Raw genomic sequence first — 6,625 nt, 5'->3', positions numbered from 1 at the left:
CNNNNCTCGGCCTCCCAAAGTGCTGGGATTACAGGCTTGAGCCACCGCGCCCGGCCACCTCTGAGATATTTCAGTGGAAGTGTAAATAGATCAGGAGCTCAGAGGAAAAACCTAGGCTAGAAATTTAAGTTATGAATCCCTGAGGTAGAAATATTAATTAAGGGGCTTCTAGTTTCTCATCTGACATGTGAAAAAGCTTGGAAGTTATCACTTTTGTACTTACAACAAGAAAAAACTGAACAAACTAACAACTTTTCTTAGATCCATCAGAGAATTGAGGTCACAGGGCAAACTGCCATCCCAAATACCAGAGAAAGAGGTGGTTACCGAGAACCACAGAGAACGACATCTTACCAGAAGCTGAAGCCTGTACTGATAGAAAAACTTAAACTGTACCTGACAAATTGAAGGAGGCTCAGCCTGTGGACAAACTTAAAGAGTTAAAAACTCACACCTGTAATCCCAGCACTTTGGGAGGCTGAGGCAGGAGGATCACCTGAGGTCGGGAGTTTGAGACCAGCCTGACCAACATGGAGAAACCCCGTCTCTACTAAAAATACAAAATTAGCTGGGTGTGGTGCCGCATGCCTGTAGTCCCAGCTACTCGGGAAGCCGAGGCAGGAGAATCGCTTGAACCTGGGAAGCGGAGGTTGTGGTGAGCTGAGATCATGCCATTGCACTCCAGCCTGGGAATCGAGTCAAACTGCATCTAAAAAAAAAAAAAACAAAAGAAGAAAAGAAAATAAAAGAAAACAATGCTGAGAAACACTTATGAAGGTCACAGCCCAGAGGCACAGGCTTGCCAGAAGACTAAGACCTACTCATAGGATTGTAGAATACTTCCTCTCCCCCAACACCTTACCACCACATTAATTGGCCTCCTGTACAACAGTGGATTATAATTAAAAGAACTGCAAGGCTCAGACTCTAGTTTCAGAAGGTGTCACTAGAGAAACCCAAAGAAAACGGGATACATGGCCAGGCACTGTGGCTCACATCTGTAACCCCAGCACTTTGGGAGACTGAGGTGGGTGGATCACTTGAGGCCAGGAGTTTGAGACCAGCCTGGCCAACATGGTGAAACCCCGTTTCTACTAAAAATACAAAAATTAGCTGGGTGTGGTGGGGTGTGCCTGTAATCCCAGCTACTCAGGAGGCTGAGGCAGAAGAATTGCTTGAACCCAGGAGGTGGGGTTGCAGTGAGCCGAGATCATGCCACTGCACTCCAGCCTGGGGGACAGAGTGAGACTCTATCTCAAAAAAAAAAAAAGATATGTCAATAGAACTTCTAAAACTGAAATGAAAAGGGAAGATATGATGAAAACGAACAGACTATCCAAGAACTGTGGAACAATTACAAAAGGTATAACTTAACATGTAGTAGGAATATCAGAAAGAGAAGAAAGTGAGAAAGGAACAGAAGAAATATTTGACATAATAATGGCTGAGAAATTTCCAAAAATTAATGACTCTTTTTAATTCAAAATTTCTAGATCACTGCAAAATTAACAAAATCTTTTTTTTTTTTTTTTTCCCTCTCTTGTTTTTGAGACAGAGCCTCTCTGTCACCCAGGCTGGAGTACAATGGCATGGTCTTGGCTCACTGCAATCTCCACCTCCCAGGTTCAAGCAATTCTCCTGCCTCAGCCTCCCAAGTAGCTGGAATTACAGGACTCACCACCATGCCCAGCTAATTTTTATATTTTTAGTAGAGATGGGGTTTCATCACGTTGAACAGGCTGGTTTTGAACTCCTGACCTCAGGCTATCCACCCATCTGGGCCTCCCAAAGTGCTGGGATTACAGGCGTGCATGACCAAGTCTGACTAATTTTTTTGTAGTTTTAGGAGAGACAGGGTTTCACCAAGTTTGCCAGGGTGGCCTCAAACTCCTGACCTCAAGTGATCCCCTGCCTCCCAAAGTGCTGAGATTACAAGCATGAGCCACCGAACCTGGCTGAGACAGGGCCTTTCTCTGTCACCCAGGCTGCAGTGCAGTGACGCAACCATGGCTCAATCACTGCAGCTCAACCTCCCAGGTTCAGCTGATCTTCTCATCACAGCCTCCTAGGTAGCTAGGACTACAGGCGCGTACCACCACACCCAGAATTTTTTTCTATTTTTAGTAGAGATGAGGTTTCACCATGTTGGCCAAACTGGTCCTGAACTCCTGGGCTTAAAGGATTCACCTACATCGGCCTCCCAAAGTGCTGGGATTACAGATGTGAGCCACCACACCTGGCCATATTTGCCAATCTTAAGTGGTTGGGTAGAAGATAAACACATAGATCCTTCCTTTACACTGCCCATAAACAATTACAAAAAGAAATGAGTTCTGCAGGTTAAAAAAAAAAAAGTGAGAACAAAAAAATTCCATTTAACTTCTAGTTGAACATGACAAATGAAATGGTGATTTATCTTTATTCCCTTGAGATGTCGCTAAAATGAATTAAATAACTGAGTAAGATGAATACAAAGCATGAGGCAACAGGAGAGGGGAGACAGCAAAAAGACCAATGTATATAATTTAGTACCATTTGTGCAAAAAAAAAAAAAAAAAAGTGGTGGGGAAGAGGAAGGATAGGTGCATGTTTGTTTACATATGCAAAAAATATTATTTGTAGAAACACAAGAATCTTGTTATATGGGCATCCTGGAGAGGTGAGTGGAGGGGCTGGGAGAAGAGTGGGAAGGAGGCTTCAATGCACAGCCTTTGGTACATCACAGTGTGAATGATGTAAATATATTCTATTCAAAAATAAATTACTACAATTTGACCTGGAGCAGTGTCTCACGCCTGTAATCCCAGTACTTTGGTAGGCTGAGGCCGGCGGATCACCTGAGGTCGGGAGTTCAAGGCTAGCCTGGCCAACATGGTGAAACGCCGTCTCTACTAAAAATACAAAACTTAACCAGGTGTGGTGGTGGTCCTCGCCTGTAATCCCAGATACTCAGGAGGCTGAGGCAGGAGAATCGCTTGAACCTAGGAGGTGGAGGTTGTGGTGAGCCGAAATGGCACCATTGCACTCCACCCTGGGCAACAGAGTGAGACTCTGTCTCAAAATAAATAAATAAATACATAAACAAATAAATTACTACAATTTAAAATTGTAAAATACTAATGAAAGTATTTCCAAAAGGAGAGATAGTCATTAAGCAAATAACTGTAAAAATAACTCTATGATTCCATAAAGGAAATATTCAGAGTGTTGTCATAGATAGAACAAGGGAATGGCCTGAGGTCTGGGGCTTTGTGGAAGGCCTCCCTGAGTCTCCCAAATGATAAGGAGAAGGCTTTCCAGATGGGTCAAACAAGGGCAGCGTGCTGCAGTAGGAAGGGGCAGTGAACAGGCCAGAAAAACAACGACTCAAGTTTTTATTTATTTCCTTTTTTTTTTTTTATTTTGTCAGATAAAAGGTCACACATATTTATTTATTTTTATTTTTATTTTTTGGAGACAGAGTCTCACTCTGTCACCCAGGCTGGAGTGCAGTGGTGGATCTCAGCTTACTGCAACCTCCGCCTGCTGGGTTCAAGCAATTCTTCTGCCTCAGTCTCCCATAGCTGAGACTACAGGCACATGCTTCCACGTCTGGCTAATTCATTGTATATTAATAGAGACAGGGTTTCACCGTGTTGCCCAGGCTGGTCTTGAACTCCTGAGCTCAGGCAATCCGCCCGCCTCGGCCTCCCAAAATGCTAAGATTACAGGTGTGAGCCACCACACCCGGCCTGATCACACATATTTATTACTGAACAAACCCACTAGTGCTGAAGCACAGAAACAGAGAAAAATCATTTACTCAATAAAGCATATCTAAATGTACAGATAGCAGCGACATTTTCAGTTTGATATGGTAAGATGACAGTGACCTTGATGCAGGGTAAGTATGTCAGCTCATGTACAATTCCCGCTGGGTTTTCAGGGAGAACATTTAAGGCAGAGGGTGGAGCAAATGCAAATTCCCTGAGATAGAAGCATGTTTAGAATGCTTGGGTGGGTGGAGCACGACAAGCACGTGATAGAGATGAGCTCAAAGACTGCATGCCGGAAGACGGAAGGTGTAACGCCTCATCGCTGTTGTGAGCACTGTGGCTTTTACTCTGAGATGATAAGCAATAGCAGGACGTTTCTTAAGTGGGGAGAGGAAAGACCGGGCGCGGTGGCTCATGCCTGTAATCCCAGCACTTTGGGAGGCCAAGGTGGGCAGATCACGAGGTCAAGAGATCCAGACCATCCTGGCCAACATGGTGAAACCTCGTCTCTACTAAAAAAAGATACAAAAATTAGCTGGGCGTGGCCTGCACCTCTAATCCCAGCTACTCGGGAGGCTGAGGCAGGAGAATCACTTGAATCCGGGAGACAGAGGTTGCAGTGAACGGAGATCACGCCACTGTACTCCAACCTGGCAACAAAGCGAGACTCCGTCTAAAACAAAAATAAATAAATAAATATAATAAGTAAAAAGGCCAGGCACCATGGCTCACGCCTGTAATCCCAGCACTTTGGGAGGCCGAAGTGGGCAGATCACGAGGTCAGGAGTTTGAGACCAGCCTGGCTAACGTGGTGAAACCCCATCTCTACTAAAAATCCAAAAATTAGCCGTCCCAGCTACTCAGGAGGCTGAGGCAGGAGAATTGCTTGAACCCAGGAGGCAGAGGTTGCAGCGAGCCGAGATCACGCCACTGTGTCCCAACCTGGGCGACAGAGTGAGAGTCCATCTCAAAGAAAAAAAAAAAAAAGATGGATAGGAAGGATCTGACACACACACACAACACACACACACACACAACACACACACTCACACACACACTTCTTCTCCAGTAGCTGGGACTACAGGCACCTGCCACCATGCCCAGCTAATTTTTCGTATTTTTAGTGGAGACAGGGTTTCACCATGTTGGCTAGGCTGGTCAAACTCCTGACCTCAAGTGATTCACTTGCCTCGGCCTCCTAAAGTGCTGGGATTACAGGCGTGAGTCACCACGCCTGGCCCAGGATGTATTTTAAAGGAAGAACTGATATAGTTGTTTGGTTTTGTGTGTGTGTATTAGTATTTTAATACAGTTCAAATCAGTGTGTGTGGTTCATTTCAGCTCCTTCACTGCCAAATCAGGGGGCAGGGACTGCTTCAGTTTCTCTGCCTTCTCTTTTTGCCATCTGACCATGGTGTACAGGTATCTGCTGCATTGAACTTCAAATTTCGCATTGTCCTTCTTTTTCTTTCTTATTTATTTATTTATTGAGACAGAGTCTCACACTGCCCCTGGGCTGGAGCACAGTGGCACAATCTCGGCTTACTGCAAACTCCGCCTCCTGAGTTCAAGCAATTCTCCTGCCTCAGCCTCCCGAGTAGCTGGGACTACAGGCACGTGCCACCACGCCCCGCTAATTTTTGTATTTTTAGCAGAGATGAGGTTTCACCATATTGGCCAGGCTGGTCTTGAACTCCTGACCTCGTGATCCACCCTTGTCAGTCTCCCAAAGTGCTCGGATTACAGGCATGAGCCACCATGCCCAGCCTGTCCTTTTTCTTGATCTTGACAGATTTGGCATCCTTTTGCTAGGCAGTGAGCAGAAAGTGCTTGATTTCCTCAATTTTCTGAGGCATGGCAACAAGGCATGCAGGGAGCGGGTCAGACTGGCACCTGGGGTTCCCAAATTTCACCCAGTCATGGATTGCTCCAGATTACTCCTCTTGGCCGAATACCACCCCAGAGACCTGATATAATTGTTGATACATCAGTTTCAGATGCATTGGATATGGGGTGTGAGAGGAAAAGAGGGCTCCCCAAGTTATCAACTGAAAGTAGGAAACAAGTAAGAATGGTGGAAAAGCCGGGCACTGTGGATTACAAACCCCAGCACCCTGGAAGGCAGAGGCGAGAGGATCTCTTGAGCTTAGGAGTTCAAGATCAGGCTGGGCAACAAAGCAAGACCCTGTCTCTACAAAAAAAAAAAAAAAAAAAAGCCGGGCTTAAGAATGGTGGAAAAACAGGTGCTATGGATTACAAACCCCGGCACCCTGGAAGGCCGAGATGGGAGGATCTCTTGAGCTTAGGAGTTCAGGATCAGCCTGGGCAACATAGCAAGACCCTGTCTCTACAAAAAAAGAAAAAAAATTAGCCAGGCTTGGTGGTGCATGCCTGTAGTCCCAGCTATTCAGGAGGCTGAGGTGGGAGGATAGCTTGAGCCTGGGAGGTGGAGGCTCCGATTAGCTGAGATTGTGCCACTGCACTCAGCCTGGACAATAGAGACCCTGTCTCAAACAAACAAAAATAGAATGGTGGAGGAAGTGTTGGAGGTTTAAGGAGATAATGTCAGATAAAAAGAAGTACAGAGACTTACAAGGGTGAGTCCAGGTGATTTGGGATGATGGAGAAATCTTGGATTTCTTGATGATTGACTAAATAGAGCAAGGGCACATGGAATAAGTCCTAGTGGCTTCCAAGGCAGATTTTGGTGGTGAGGCTGTGAGTATTGGGGTTGGGAGGAGAGCAAGTAGTGCCCTTGTCCTTAAATAGTATTTTTATTATTTTATGAGGGCAATATTTGTTTAGTGTTCATTACTTTCTTTGCTCACTATTCCATGATGCTTTTTTTTTTTTTTTTTTTTTTTTTTTTT

The 6,625-nt window shown here is 45.1% G+C and overlaps 1 pseudogene; it reads right to left on the bottom strand.

The window, feature by feature from the left end:
* Positions 1–5,087: 5,087 nt before the first annotated feature.
* On the bottom strand, positions 5,088–5,611 carry LOC108518877 (60S ribosomal protein L38-like; annotated as a pseudogene).
* Between the last annotated feature and the right edge of the window lie 1,014 nt (positions 5,612–6,625).

Source organism: Rhinopithecus bieti, unplaced genomic scaffold (assembly GCF_001698545.2).
Source record: "Rhinopithecus bieti isolate Rb0 unplaced genomic scaffold, ASM169854v2 scaffold_46389, whole genome shotgun sequence".
In the NCBI taxonomy this organism is placed as follows: domain Eukaryota; kingdom Metazoa; phylum Chordata; class Mammalia; order Primates; family Cercopithecidae; genus Rhinopithecus; species Rhinopithecus bieti.
This window is presented reverse-complemented; position numbering and strand designations above follow the sequence as displayed.